The 17,157-nt window shown below is 32.5% G+C and overlaps 1 long non-coding RNA gene across 5 annotated transcripts; it reads left to right on the forward strand.

Moving 5' to 3' along the window:
• The first annotated feature begins 606 nt into the window (after positions 1–606).
• LOC110917764 lies at positions 607–4,537 on the forward strand. 5 transcript variants are annotated; one of them, XR_004884674.1, is made up of 6 exons: positions 628–744; positions 1,264–1,969; positions 2,192–2,604; positions 2,687–2,914; positions 3,852–3,896; positions 4,356–4,537. It is a non-coding gene; the product is annotated as an uncharacterized LOC110917764 (long non-coding RNA). The 5 variants fall into 5 exon arrangements; XR_004884673.1 differs by lacking the exons at positions 3,852–3,896; positions 4,356–4,537 and having other exon boundaries at positions 629–744; positions 2,192–2,332; positions 2,481–2,604; positions 2,687–3,845; XR_004884675.1 differs by lacking the exons at positions 3,852–3,896; positions 4,356–4,537 and having other exon boundaries at positions 607–685; positions 2,687–3,845.
• The last annotated feature ends 12,620 nt before the right edge of the window (positions 4,538–17,157 follow it).

The raw sequence follows: 17,157 nt of genomic DNA on the forward strand, positions 1-17,157 counted from the left end.
GGTCTGAAAGGGTATGGGTTGAAATGTGTCAGGTTTTTAGGACAGCTCAAGGTGGGTTGAATCATGTTGATTTCACCCGCACACATTTCTTTATCATATATATTTTTTTGTAATTTTTAATGGTGTTAATTATATACTAAACGCTAATATTCAAGGTGTTAATTAATTGTAATTTTTAAAGGTGTTGATTTGATAATTTTCTTCATTAAATCCTTCATTTTATGGTTTGACATGCTAGGTATCAATTTTTAAAACAAGGATTGCGATGTCATAAAGCTTTACTGAACTTAAATATTGGCTGAAGTCTACTTGCAACAAAAAGAAAAAAAACTTAAGTTAGTTTAGACGAAACAAAATAAATCAAAATAATCTGATAAGTAAGCACATGAACTCCCATTTTAATTCAAACTTGAACCAAACTCTCGAGATACATAAGAAGAATTCTAGCCAGTATTTTAGTTCACATGCAAGAATTTATATAAATAAAACAAAAGACTTATAATTAAAATGCCAATTCACTCATTTCATTTCGTTTCGTTTCGTTTGTAGCAAACATTGTATATAAATGGTGGTTATTTTCGCCAATTTTGTAAGCTGGGCATTCCCACAACCTATTGTTTCTTTCTACACTCTAAACAGGAGCATGAATGTTTAGTAGAAGGCCCTTTAAACAACTTAAAGTATGGTATGGTGGAGTTTTAGAAGCTTATAAATGTATTCAGTATGTCATGTTTTATGTGTAAGGTATTCGTCATGTAATTCGTATGTCATGTTATTAATCTGTCAATAGTATTGAAATTTGTATAGGCTGACTTTATGAGGTCAAACAAATTGAGTTAGGGTGGGTTTGGGTACTTCTCTGCAAATTGTACATCGCTTAATGCTATCATATCTTACAAGTTAAAATATATAATTTTCTATTTGGGTTGTTTAAGTTATATTCTTCCATTAACTCTGTTCGGCTGACCCATATCTCTGGTATATCATTTTACCAATTGTCACATTTTATAGGCTATGACTGAAGAGCCATTGAGTTTTATAGTTTAGTGTGTTGAACTTAAAAAGTCTTGCGGCGCAACGCGCACGGGTCTTCGTGTAGATTTTCTTACACTAATGGATGTTTTATTACTATTGTTTATTTCTTAACTGTGTTTATAACTTTGGTTGTAAAAACTAAGGATGTATTGTATGGCATCATTAACAGAATACATAACATTTTCATTTTCTAAAAACTTTGCTATCTTATTCCTTTCTGTTGTGTAGGTACTTTAACATGATAGTGGCATTGTTTGCTGACTCATGCCATATTTGCCTTCACAATTGCAACTGTAATCTTGCTTGCGTGATGTGTGCCCTAATGTTAGTTCCTACAAGTCTACAACTTATCTTTTCTCATGTATCGTAGACAAAGAAAGAAGGAGAATCGACAAGGAAAAACAGACGGTCGGCGAGATTCTGACTTATTTCAACAATTCCTATTCAACACTTTTTTATGTCGATGAAGGTTCAAAGATGATGATTAGTGGTCGGCCACGGGGTTCGTTCCAGTGAGGTTCCGGTGATCTATTCAGCGCGTCATCATCACCATTTAACATTACCGGAGACGGCGATCTCTATGAAGGTGTTTATTTAGCCGATTTTGCGACGGTGGTAGTTTAATCGAGACCCCTTAAGCGACGCATAAGAGGAATCGAGGTCAGTTGACGGTGATTGTGAGGATGTTTGAAGGGAATACTTACAGGTGATGGTGTTGTAAAGGGATTCGGGAGAATTCTGGTGAACCAAGTTAAGGTTCTGACTTATTTTAACAGTTCCTATTCAACACCTTTTTATGTTGATGAAGGTTCAAAGAAAATGATTGGCGGTCGGCTATGGGGTTTGTTCCAGTGAGGCTTTGTGGGTTAGAAGTAGTCATAACCCAAACCCTATGGTATATGGATGAACATTAGAAGTTGTCGATACTGCTAAGGTATAGTATACCCCATCTCGAATATGTTCTTTTGATGATTTGATTATTAAACAAATTATGATGTTTAATTTTTGTATAATAATCAGAACCCAAACCCTATGGTATATGGATGAACATTAGAAGTTGTCGATACTGCTAAGGTATGGTATACCTCATCTCGAATGTGTTCTTTTGATGATATGATTATTAAATAGATTATAATGTTTGATTTTTGTATAATAGTTAACGATGAGAACTTGGGTAATTCTTTGTGACTGGAACCGATTCCGGTGAATGCTCCAGTAACTTATAACAATGCTCCAGAAGTTATTCAAGGACATTTGGAAACGACGCATAAGGCTTTACGGTCATAGAGGAATCGAGGTCAGTTGTCGATGATTGTGAGGATGTTTGATGGGAATACTTACAGGTGATAGTGTTGTAAAGGGATTCGGGAGAATTCTGGTGAACCAATTTAAGGTTCTGACTTATTTCAGCAGTTCTTATTCAACACCTTTTTATGTCGATGAAGGTCCGAAGAAAATGATTGGCGGTCAGCTACGGGGTTCGTTCCTGTGAGGCTTTGTGGGTTAGAAGTAGTCAGAACCCAAACCCTATGGTATATGGATGCATTAGAAGTTGTCGATATTGCTAAGGTATGGTATACCCCATCTCGAATATGTTCTTTTGATGATTTGATTATTAAACAAATTATGATGTTTAATTTTTGTATAATAGTTAACGATGAGAACTTGGGTAATTCTTGGTGACTAAACCGATTCCGGTGAATGCTCAAATAGCTTATAGCGATGCTCCAGAAGTTACTCAAGGACATTTGGAAACGACAACTAGACACAAGACTGTTGGATAGAACGTAATGTCAATGAATTGAACTGCACTTAAAAGAAAAAAAGGTGAAAGGGGAGGGATTGGTGGTTTGTGAAAGGGGTCACCTAATTTTAGCAGGTACCCACCAATGATTACATGATTACTGGTCATAGTCTTAATTTGGATTAGATAGTCATATTGATGATTTTGGAATGTGATAATTTGGTGGCGCACATCTGACTGGTAAGATTTGGGCTTTATAATTTTATAAGATAATCCATCAAGCTTTTTCTTCAAGATATATTACATATGTAGTATAAATAACATGTTTAAGTTGGTAGGTTATTTTAGGTAGTTGTTATTTTCATCAACGGACTCGAACATACCCATTGATTAAAGCTTTTTTTATAGTCTAAAAAATTGTAAATATAAAGATTTTAAGCAATTTGCAAGATATATCTTTGTTGCAGTTTCATTAAAATAGTTTAGACACTTTCTTATTCATTAACTTTGGTTTCTTAAAGTTGCTTGCTCATAAGTGCAGTTTGTAGTCATTGTTTATTATCATACTGATAAAAAAAATGTTAATTTCATAACTCTAATTCACTACAGAATGTTATAGAGATTCTCTTAGATATTTTGTGTAATTTTGTATCAAATTTATATTTTATGGATTTTTTTTTGTCCAAAGCATATGCACTACTTTATCTAGGCCCTTTTGATGCGGAAGCACAAAAGAAAATCGAAGGTGTTACGTAGTATATGGCAAGTGTGTGACTATATGTTTTCTCTAACTATCGAAAGTTATACATACACACATATATTTATACATATATATCACTCAGGCACATTAGTTTTCACCACGTTATTATATTTTGTTGTGAAATATAGTTAATTGGATTTTGAGTTGGTGCTTATTGTTTTACATAAATGTATTAATGAGAACTGAGCTACTGCACTCGAAAACAACCCCTAAGGGTTTTTCAAAAGTTGTTTGTTATAGTAGATAACCAGTACTTTTACACATCCAAAGTTAAGTTATTGTAAATAGTTGCTTTCTCGATCTAATTTTCAGGTCATGTTGTATGTTGACATGGGAGTACCTGGTGTTCCTTTGAAGGTATGATCATAAATACGGAGTGACATATTCATGCTTTTATTTTAGTTCATGGGAATTTTTTCATAATTCAACTTCCGTGTTCAACATTTTTATGGGCATTTTTGAAATTCGGACGTTTGTTGATAGTGGAGCCCAGTCAACTATAATATCAAAAAGTTTTGCCGAGCATGTAGGGTATGTGCCTTTTTTGCATTTTTGAAGAGGCTACTCATTCTGTGCACCAACATAGGCGGATGTAGTTTCTAATTTTGGCCGTCAATCGTGTCAGGTTAGTGGGTGTGAATAGGTGAACCCGAACACGACTCAAAGGCATCAACCTAACACAAACATATTTAAAATTGTGTCGTGTGAGTGTTATGTTTTGGGTTAACCCATTTAATGCTTATATGGCGGAGAAGCAATAAAGTGATACTTTTTCCATCATGTGATGTCTAATTCTCATCATTATTTTTGTTGTAGAAAGCTCAAAATTGCAAGCACTACAACACACATGGAATGTTCTTTTAGTTATGATATAAGGAATTTTAAACAACTTTGTTTTGTTATTATTACATTTTATAATTGTTTAATTTTCAAGACGCTATTAACATTGATTAATCTACCTTATTCTTCATGTTTTTTTCATTCATTAATATATATGCACATTTATTATTTTTTTAAAAGATTCACAACCCGTGAGTATTCACGGGTGATAACCTAGTATAACTACATATTTAATTCTCTTTCTACTAATTTGTATGGACCAACATGATAGTTTTTTTTAACGACAAATTTGAATCACTGACAGACCACTAGAGTATTATCATGCCACCAACGGAATCACTCGATCATATCAATCTTCACTAGGCAATAATGCCTATACACTAGCTCAGGAGTAAACCCAATAAATCTGGAAAAAAAAAACTCCTTGTAGAAATCGAACCGCTCTGTAAAAAAAGGATGAAAATCACAAAAGAGTGTTGAAAATGTTTTATATAAATAGCATATCTCGTCTATTTTTTACAGTTTTGCCATTTGTTTTAATTAGATTTGAATAAGTACTAAAATTTCATATGCTTAAAATTATAACAATACAAGTACATATGTAAAGTGTAGTGTTCAACATTGGCATGGTATGAAAATTTTCTTCGAAGACTAAATTTAAAAATATTATGATAAGACATATTACGCATAAAAAATGTGAAAATTAATATTAATGAAAATTTCATTACTTGAGCACCTACCTACATCTGATTTGCCAACGATATTACATCTATATCTATATCTATACTATATAATAAAAGAAACCAATAAATGGACACATGTCATTCATTGGAGCTATCTAATTTTTCTCTCCTACTTAATTATAGATAATTAATATCAATTAAAAGATAATTATAAAATTAAATCTAATATAAATTTGAGTTAATTACATAGTTAGTCCTTGTGGTTTGCACAAACTAACATAGTTAGTCCCTGTGGTTTGCACAAACTAACATAGTTAGGTACTAATAGTTTAAAATCACATTCTAGGGTATTAACTTTTCATTTTGTAACGTTTGGAGGTATTAAGGTTATTTTTAGGTTTAAAATCACATTCTATTAGTACCTAAGTAGTAAGTATGTTATTTTGTGCAAACCACAGGGACTAACTATGTTAATACCCTAGAAGTTAATACCTCCAAACGCTACAAAATGAAAAGTTAATACCCTAGAATGTGATTTTAAACTATTAGTACCTAAGTATGTTATTTTGTGCAAACGACAGGGACTAACTATGTAATTGACTCTATAAATTTAAACAATTCGTAAAGGAGATAATATAATATTTTGAAATATTTATTTCAAAATTATTTATCTTGAAATTAAAAAAAAGAGGTACATTAAATATAAATTAATATAAGGTAAATGATTTATTTATTTTATTAAACTAAAGTAGTTAAGAGTATAACTTATTTAAAAAATGTTTATAAAGTGTAAACAAAAACATTAATCAATGTTTATTGGTTCTATACTTTTATTTTAGTGTTCAACTCTCAACTCAAATACGGTATTCACTATGTTTACGTGGCATTTATAAGAACCATCACCACATCCATCATATATCGAGTATATTTGTTCGTTTTTTTAAAGATATAATTTTTTATTAGATTCATTCTACCCGTGTAACAAAAAAGGTTTTTAAAGATATAATATTTTTATTATTTACTATACAAAATTGCATTTATGCAACTCGTGTAATACACCGGGTTTTTAAAAATATAAATTTTTTTATTATATGGTATATAAAATTAGATTTATCCAATCCGTATAATACACAGGGTTTATAAAGATATAACAAGATATAACTTTTTATTAATTGATATATAAAATTACATGTGCTCAACCATACAATACAGGAGGTTCTTAAAAATGTAACTTTTTCAATTAGTTAATATATAAAATTAAATTTACTCAACCCGTACAATACACGGGGTTCTTAAAGATATAACTTTTTTATTATTTAATATATAAAATTATATTTATTCAACCCATGTAATAAACGAGGTTTTTAAAGATATATTGTTTTATTATTTGGTATATAAAATTACATTTATTCAACCCGTGTAATAAACGGAGTTTTTAAAGATATATTTTTTTTTATTATTTGGTATATAAAATTATATTTATTCAACCCGTGTATTACACGGGGTTCTAACCTAGTGTACTCATATATAAAATTTAACTTTAGTATTGTTTGAGTAAATCATCTCGTTTCTAAAACTAAATATTAGTGATTTATCATATTAGATATAATAAAAATATTAATCAGTCTGGCTGGATTTTGATTGGTCATTGGCCTCTTCATCCGTTGTCCTGTTATGTGTGTGTTTCACACACATACTGTGAGGTATGAAAAACCACAAAATAATAATAATAATAATAATAATAATAATAATAATAATAATAATAATAATAATAATAATTATTATTATTATTATTATTATTATTATTATTATTATTATTATGATTATTATTATTATTATTATGATTATATTATTATTATTATTATTGTTATTATTGTTATTGTTATTGTTATGGAGAACACTTAGAAATTGAATTTTAATAATCTTATCTTTTAGTATTTGACCACTTATAATCTTAACTTTTAAAATTCTCACTAACGGTCCCACCTTTTGAAATAAAATTCTCATTGTACCTTCGTTAAAAAAAACTTAACTTCATTAAGTGAAGTTAAGTTTTTTTTTCTTTCCGAATTTCAAACTGATGTTTTAGAGCTTTTAATTAGAATGAAGATACGAGTCGATTCATGTAAAGCTTACCTCGAAATGGTGCTCCAACCAGCTTAATTTTTATTAGTTGAAAATTTAAACACCCGAATTAAAGCGCGATTCGTTTTGAGATAAGTTTCATTTTTTTACATGTGAAAGAATTAATTTTTACCTATTTTTTTGGAAGTTTTGTATGTAAAGACTTCTAGAAGTCGTATTAATAAAGAAAATGTTGACAAATAAAAAAAAAAGTAAAATTTTATATTACAAAAACTAACATTTTTATTTGTACGAATTTTACATGTGTTATAAAAAACACATCTGAAGAAATTATGTAATTTTTTTTCAATGTAAAAATGATTTTATAATAATATTTTAAATGATTTTACAAAAATTAATATTTTTTCCCCAACTAGGATTAAGATCCGCCCGCGTTGCGGCGCGGGTACATCGTAAATATTGAATGGATTGGTCCAAACATTATATGATGCATTAACCATATGGAAATACACATTTCGACGTATCCAGTTGAACTCAGTGTAACATGTATAAGCATTGTGATTGGATCAAACGTAAAGTAAATCAAATACATATCGAACAATCATAACGTATTATATGTGACTCAACTCATACATAGAAAACGTAACGGGTATGAAGGAAAATTTGCACATATAATCGAAAGGGATTAATAGAGCTTTCAAAAAAATGGGAGAAAAAGAAACCATAATTTGACTCCACTCGGTTCGAAACAAACTTTACGAAACATACATAAAATAAACACGAAAAATATTATATTTGACCTGAATCATTTCCCAAAAAAGTTTACGTCTAAACGTAGAACAACTTGAATTTATACCAAAACGTACATAAAAATATGCACGTAAAAATGGTTTCTTTAAACGAAAACGTATTATATTTGACCTGACCCGTTTATAAAAAAAAGTTTACGTCGGAATGTAGAACAAATCATATTTATACCTACCCGTACATAAAATATGCACGCAAAAATAGTTTTTAAGTAAAGGAAGTATAAGGGTAAACCGAAACAAAATATTAGTAAAAAATTTAATAGGTTAAAAAGTTCGCAAAACCGTGCCAAGTAGCACCATTGCCACAACGACATCGACTCTAAACATCGTAAAATAAAATAGATAAAATGGGAAAAATTACACTGAACGAAAAGCAGATTTAAAATCATTGAACCACACACACCCGTTACAGTGTGTTAATGCTAAGAAATTAACCAGAAACGTAAAATGTAGAAAATAATAACTTAGTCGATCTAGGACCCGCCCGTTGCGGCAAACTTGTCAAAAGGGAAAAAAATGCAAATGTTGCGACGGGTCTGTCAAATATGAAAAAATAGAGCAAAAAACGTTGAACCTCACATGCACGCTACGACGTGTTAACTCACAAAATTTAGAACGAAACGTAAAACTTGTTAAAGATACAAAATATGTGGGACCAAAGTTGAAAATAATAAAGTGTTGTGTTAAATTATAAAAGATAGAAAACTTTGGATTAAAAGTAAAAAAAAAATAAAAGGGGTTAAAATACAAAATATGGAAATGTTTGGGTTAAAAGTGAAAAGTTAAAGTTTTTTTTTGAAAAACTCCCTAAGCTTGGAGTACAACACCACAATGCAACTAAAAGTTGCTAATTTATAATATGGAAATGAACTCACTATATATATAACATCCTTTACTGTCTTTTAGTATATTTATAAGTAATAATATAACAAAAATTTGCTGAAAAACATAGAAAAATAATACTAAATAAATAAAATAAACTCACTAAAATTCATCTTTGTATATTTTTACAAGTAGGGTTGAGATCCTGTACAAACAGTGCTAATTATAAGAACCGTAAGAACAGATCTGAACCATTGTTAATTTAAATCAAGGGTTGATATTGATTATAAATAAAACTCTTATAATTAAAAATTACTACTAACAAATTAGGGGTAATTTTGTAAAATTGCTAGTCATTTGACCATTTTCTATTAAATACAAATTCCACCAAGGTTTTTTAAACTAAAATAACTTTTATATACTTCATTATTTTTTTTAAAAATATATACCATAAAATCAAGTATTTTTTTATCTTTAATATGAGTACCATATTGCTATACCTTTTTGTATTTATAAAAGTGTTTTTTAAAAAAAGTTAACAAAAGGTGTTTTATATTTGTGCTAATAAGGTGCTGATTATGTGTTAATTACAAAATAATACAAACAAACACCAAAAGTAGATATAATCAGCACATCTGGTGTGCTGATAATGGAGAACGATTGAAGATGTTGTGCTAATGTCGTTTATGTTGATAATGGAGAACGATTCGAGGACGATGTGCTGATAATGAAGAACGATTAATGATGTTGTGCTAATTATATAGTGTTGTGCTGATTATATTTTTTGTAATTATTTTTAATTAGTTATAAATAAATATGGTCAAAAAGTCTAAATTACCCCTAAACTAATTTTTTATTGATGGACACTTGTCAATTATGTATTGGTTCTTATGGTTCTTACAAACTTAAGTGTTTATATTTGATCCCATTCCTTTACAAGTAATATAACAGAACTTGATAAAAATATCGCATATATAGTTTACACTCAACAAAGTTCATATAAAAAATACAAACCGTTTTTTTTAATTCGGGTACAAAAAATTTGGATTAGATCCGATGCAAGAAGATCAAGAAAAAATTGGTGGGTTGAAAATCTTAAAATTCGGATTCGATGTGACAGATTCTACCAGATTGTATCCAATTTCAAATGATTTGGTTTCCCCATTAAATCAGTTTCAAATTATTTTTCGGATCGATTTCATATTCATATTTTTTACATCACTAGTTAGAGCGCACAAAAAAACCGTTCCCGGTAAAAAAAATCTTGAAGCAGTTTTTTTAATACCTGAAACCGAAACCGACCCTACCCGTAGGGTATAGAGAGGGTTTGCATTTTGATCTGAACACCTGAAACTGGAACCGGTCATACCCGATTAATACCTGAAACCAGACAAGAACCAATTATACAATGCATATAAATTATTCTAATATCTATCAAATGGGATTTGTCCTGTGGACACACGAGCAATCCAACCCGTAGGCTATAACCGATACATTATTCTAGTGTCTATCTTATAAATTTATGTTATTAGTGCATTTATTTTATTTTTTTTACATTATACAATGCATATTTAATGATAATAATAATAATAATAATAATAATAATAATAATAATAATAAATAAAAACACGAGAAAATAGGGTAATAAAAATGCAATAGATTATTAAAAAACTTAAAAACAGGGTACTAAAAAACTCCGAAATAGGGTATAGAAAAACCCGAAAATAGGATATTTTAATGCACAGTTTTTTAAGAATTGGAACCGAACCCTACCCGAAACCGAGCACATAGAATATGATTATTTTGTCAAATAATCGGAACCGAACCAGTTATAGCAATAACCTGTTCCAACCCTTAAAACGAGAAACTGAAACCGATTCTATAACGGGAACCGGTTACTACCACCTCTATCTCTAACTACATAAAGTATCCTTCTAATTCTTTAGTACATTATATTAGTCACACACGTCGTTTGTATTCATATATGTTGATGGGCCGGGTAGGATAAGGCGATAAGACACCAGGTAAGACAAGACAAATCCTTATAAAAAGGTTAAACTACAATAATTTGCATCTTCATGTTTTATCTAAAATCTAGTGTAACTAAAATAAGATTAATAGTTAGATCTTTTCAATGCTTTTATAGATATATACAATTTACTTAAACACGAGGCTTATGTTAGGGAATTTTGAATACCAAGGATAATCAGAGAGGCGTGTAATCACTCTTAGATCAAATTATTTCGGTGATTCTCCAGAACAATTCAATCGGATATAACTCTGAATTCGAGAAATTGAACAACAGTATGTGTATGAGAATTCGTGAATGAACCTGTAAAAACACCAAGAACCCTAATTTCAATCGGATACAACCCTGAATTCGAGAAATTGAACAACAATATGTGTGTATGAGAGTTCGTGAATGAACCAGTAAGAAAAACCAAGAACCCTAATTTCGAATTTGGGGATGAAACAGGTAACTGCCTCAAGTTCACCAAGTATATTATAATTCGCGCACCTCCTAACTTGTTCGATGTATATTATAATTCCATTTGGTCACAAAGTTAATCCCCATTACACTAAATATCTAATAGCTTATGGCGAAATGATCACGAATTCGCTACACACCATGATGCCATGCGTGCTCGCTCGCTCTCCGGTAAAAATTGTACTATCTTGGATGGTGACGTATAAAATTCGAATTTGAATGTGATTGTAGTAGTGCCAGTATCATAGTGTAGTCAAACAATGCATCTGCATCATGTCTACTAATCTCACACTATGAAACTGATCCCACCACGTGGAAGGAAACCATATTCATGTGGAAAACATGTGGTCAAACATTCAATTTCGGCTATTCGATTTCCAAAAGTTCCAACTGATTTTAGATGCTTGTTTTCTTGTTATTCAAAATAATAATAATGGGAAAGTTTTGTTGACTAGATTAATAGATGTACGTGGAATAATTGTTAGGCTGGGTGGGTGGTGTGGTATAAAGTCCTTAGGGCTTTATCACGCCACGTAGGCGACACGTAATCAAGGAGCGTCATTGTTAATTTGCACGGTGTGTAATAAAGCCCTTTAAAGCCCCCATTTACTATATATAAAAAAAAGAAGAAAGATGATTGGTTGTTACTCTCATCTTTCACGCTCGCTAACGCACTGGCGAAGGCATGCCATAGCGCCCCCTTTGGCGGCCAGGAAATAGGGGAGGGGCGCTATAGGGCGCCAAATTTGCTGAGTTGGTCAGGGGCACTATACCACACCCTCTAGTCTTATTATATTTTTGCCAATCTTATACATTAGAAAGACGTGTAACACATGTGTATATTATTATAAGATCACTTGTCTAAATTTCTTGTTACTTAACAATTACAACGCATATTGGAAGACATTCGTATCGTAATGTTGTAGGGCATTTATGTTAAAAAGTTGACTCAAATAACAACGTTGAGAAATTTGTCGTTCAAAAAAAATAGTAACATATTGATACCCGGTAACTAACTTATCCAAAATAACTAGTGGTTACTATGAAATAGATATGCCATACGCAACAACTATGTGATTAGTTATTACTGGATTATTAGGCTACACGGTATGGATGGGAGGACGGTCCGTCCTCCAGCAAAGCCGGCGTCGACCCCCATCCCCCCCCGTCCCGTCTTCAACGTCGAAGATCGGACGTTCTCGACGGTCCTCCAGGTGGGCCCCCTTTGTTTCTTTGTTTGTTTGTTTGTGTTATTTGACTTGTACATTAGGCTTCAATACTTATACATAGGCATAGAAATTAAAAAAAAATAAAAAAATGGTGGGGTAGGATCATCCTCCCATACCCTCTAGTGACCATCATTGGGAGGACTATGACGTGGCGCCTACGTGACGGATAGTCCTCCAAGGATGGGATGTCACCATACCCTTTAGCCTTAGTAGCAACTAATCGATCAATAGTGAGTAAGTTACTACCAATGGGGTGGTGGTTTATTGGCAACTTTAAAAACTAGTAGGTTGGGAAGGGGAAGGTCTTGGGTTCAAGTCCCACAGACGACAAGTTCGGATGTTTAAATTTCCAATTAACCAAGTCCCACATACTCTCCACTACTGAGTGAAAATTTTCCGAGATCGGCCACCCCCTCCAGCCCATGCCACTACCATCATTAGAACCCAAACTACCCTAAATCTCCCGCACCAGTCATGTTACCATCTTCTATAGTTTCTTGCCCAGATCTACGACGAATTTCCAGTAGCATCTCGTCGGCCGACATCTCCAAATCCGTCACTATCTCTGGCAAGAAAAGAACACTAAAACCCCCTAAAACAATTGAGTTGCAAGTTTCCTATTAGATCTAGTTCCTCGTTATTCAGGCGAAGAGCGAGGTGGAGGAGAAATTCCATCTTGGTCAAAGCTCATTCCTCATTTCTACCCGATCTCATTCTCATTTTCACAACCTTTACCCCTCTACCCCTCTTGAAAATCAATCCTAAACGCCACCACCTTTATCCCTCTATCCCAGCTCAAAATAAAATTAGAAAAACAGGGTTAATTTTTATGAGTTAAGTTTACGTACAAACATCCTTATTATACAAAACGTACAAAAGACATGAAAAATATCTCCAACTATTGGTCTAAAATTAAACTCGACTTTGTAAACTATATATCCCCCGTTATTCAACTTTTTGTAATATTTTAGTGAGATATTGGCCTCTAATAATCTCTGTTAGACGTCATTGGCTATTGGTAGTCCCACATTTTTATATTCCCTCTGACAGTCCCACCTTTCAACTATTTTCCTCCACCGATTTTTTTCCGAATTACAAATTGAAGAGCTTTTGATCAGAATGAGAATACGAATCTATTGATCAGAACGGGGGATATATAGTTTACAAAGTCGAGTTTAATTTTAGACCAATAGTTAGGAGATATTTTTCATAGAAAAAATATATCATTTTCTTTCATATATGGAGGACTAGACACACAGACAAAGTTATGACGTAAAATAGTTCAAAATGATTGTGACAGACATGTATTGATTCTATTTTGATGATTTTTTTTATATATATAGAACAATTTTTTTTTAACGGAAAAAAACAACAACTAAATAACTTAATACGATATAACAAGATCAGATTTGTGTGACTTGATACTCAAGTTAAAGTTAATACATAAATTTCATAATTTAATATTACCATTGACTTAAAAACTCGGATTATAACGTTTGAATTTAGCGAAAATACAAACTATATATCAATAAGAACACACCTAGAGAAAAAAAAAAATACTGAAGACACAAGCTATTAGGGTGTAAGGGGCACTCCCCTAAGAGGGGAGTCCCCTCTCTTACGCATAACCAATTCTCGTGTGCCACGTCAACTGCCCTCTTAAACTCCCCTCACACCCTAAATTGATGGCGGCACTCCCCTCTTAGGTGACTTGGTTTTTTATTAAAAAAAAAAAGAAAGAAAACTTTTCATTGGTCCACTCCTCCCTCTCTTCGGTGACTTCCCACCGATTTCACTCCCCCAAACCACTCACCTAAGTGATGGCGGCGGTGTTCCCCTTAGGTGAATGGGGTCACCGAATGGGGTCACCGAAGGTGCCCCTTACACCCTTAGGCTGCACGATATGGGACGCCAATCTAACGAGAGTGGTATTCAATTCTTGATCTTCATATCATGAGAGTCACAACAATTGAACATTTTAGCTTGAACAAATCTTTACCATTATTAATTTCTTCAACATTTTAGTTTTTTATTACCATGAATCTACTATAATAAAATGAAATACAGGCTTATAAAACCAAAATTGTTATCGATATTTTCTGCAATTATTTCAATTTGTTTTTCAGTTAATATAAAAAGTTATAAGATTGGTCGTTGTGGCATTACTCAAAATGACGCTTTAGTCCACATGAGGTGTGGTTGCATTTATATATGGAATAGAGTTTAATTATAGTGAATTGATGTGATGGGACTTAGAGTTGAGAGGAAGACCAAGTAGATGACATTAAATTGTGAACAACAACATGTAGCTACAAAATGATATATATATATATATATATATATATATATATATATATATATATATATATATAGTAGGGTTCGCACGGAAAGTGTGTTTTTCCTAGAAAGTCTAGGAAGCGATCTGGTCCATCCGATTGGTGTGTTTAATGGTTGAGATTAAATCAATGGCAATCTTGTAATATTTGAGTTTAATTAATTGATTATTTTAAATGAATAGGGGCAAATTTGTCAAATGACCTTTTTTAAATCAATTAGATAACTGCAATCCCTACTTTTATGGGATTTTCCCTCTCTCTCTCTCCATTATTGATTTGATTTTCTCTCTTTCTCTCTCCAATCCAACCCTAAACATAATAAAACCTGCGATCTCTACTCCCCTTTGCTGTTGGCGACGCAAAACAGGATCCAAAAGCATTCAGGTTTCGGTTCCAAGGCTTGTTGATACCCCTTTTCTTCACTAGGTATTCATATCTTGTGTTGTGATTAACGTTCTTGTAGTGCATATATGTTTTCGGTCTTAATCTGCTTGTAACTTGGCTGTGTTTTTTCTGTTTGAATTGATGATTGTAGAGAGGCATGTAAAACACAGCGTCAAGAATCTGCTTGCTGTTAAAACACAGCGTCAAGAATCTGCTTGCTGTTAAAACACAGCGTCAAGAATCTGCTTGCTGTTAAAACACAGCGTCAAGAATCTGCTTGCTGTTAAAACACAGCGTCAAGAATATGCTTGCTGTTAAAACACAGCTGTATGAATCTAAATGATAAAACACATTTGTATGAATCTGCTTGCTGTTAAAACACAGCTGTATAAATCTGAATTGCTGTTAAAACACAGTTGTATGAATTTGAATGATAAAACACATTTGTATGAATCTGCTTGCTGTTAAAACACAGTTGTATGAATCTGAATGCTAAAACACAACTGTATGAATCTGCTTGCTGTTAAAACACAACTGTATGAATCTGAATGCTAAAACACAACTGTATGCATCTGCTTGCTGTTAAAACACAACTGTTTGAATCTGAATGCTAAAACACAACTGTATGAATCTGCTTGCTGTTAAAACACAGCTGTATGAATCTGAATGTTAAAACACAGTACCAAGAACATGCTGATAGATTCCAGCAAGAAAACGAAGGAATGGTTGATATTAAGTGAGATCAAAAATCGAAAACAAAAAATTCCGAAATTTATCGATAGTTAGTTATTGAAGATAATTTCCTAAAATAAAAATAGATTGTGAAATTACATAAATGCCCTTTTAGATAAAATCCTTCAATGCCACATGTCGCGTTCTTATTGCTTCCTAGACTTTCTAGGAAAAACACACTTTCCACCCAACTCCTACTCTATATATATATATATATATATAGGATAGGAGTTGGCCAGAAAGTCCAAATTTCCTAAAAAGTGTAAAAAGTCATAAAACACCATAATGTCAACCATAAAACACACCAAAAACCCACAAATAATATGATGAAGATTACTAAAACATCATGTATGTGGGTTTTGTGTTGTGTTTTGGATGTTAAGGCTCTGATTGTGGAATGACAAATATTATTGTGTTTTATGTTGTTTAGCATTGTGTGTTTTATATTCATAGTTCTACGATGGTGTGTTTGAAGTTTTTATGGACTATTAGAGTTTGAATATGGTGTTTTAGTAATATTCATTCTATTATTTGTGAGTTTTAGGTGTGTTTTATGCCTGAAATTATTGTGTTTTATGACTTTTTACACTTTTTCGGAAAAACACACTTTCCATAGGATCCCCACTCTATATATATATATATATATATAGGGAGCCGCTAAAATAAGAACCACCCCCAGTTGTAAGAACCATGAGAACCACTCTCAACCAATTAGAATCAGCCACACAAAAGGGTAGTTTAGTCATTTACTACCAAATGTCATTTCCTAATATCTCTCCTCATTTATTATGTCTGACCACTCTCTCTCTCTCTCTCCACTTTTTCAACCTCTCTCTCTTTTAAAGTCTCTATAGACTTTTGTGATTCATCTCCTCCCCAAAATTTGAAATCCCTCTCATTCTCTCCCAAAGATCCGTTCACCCACCCTCCTCCGCCCCTGTGCCGATCTCCGATCTCCGACGCCTTCCGATCTCGTTTTGAAAACCCCAAATCAACCTCCGCCAGCCACCATCTCCGGCCTCCCTTCTAGAGAATGTACGGCCAGCCACCATCTCCGGCCTCCCTTCCTCTCCGCCGTCTCCGCCGCCCCACAACTACCCTCCGCCGCTGCATCCGTCGCCAAAGATATGTTTACTCTCTGTCTTTTTATTTGAGCTTTTTTGGGGATTTTTTGTGATGACGGTTTGAGGGATGTCTTTTATGGTGATGT

The sequence above is a fragment of the Helianthus annuus genome, chromosome 16 (assembly GCF_002127325.2).
Source record: "Helianthus annuus cultivar XRQ/B chromosome 16, HanXRQr2.0-SUNRISE, whole genome shotgun sequence".
In the NCBI taxonomy this organism is placed as follows: domain Eukaryota; kingdom Viridiplantae; phylum Streptophyta; class Magnoliopsida; order Asterales; family Asteraceae; genus Helianthus; species Helianthus annuus.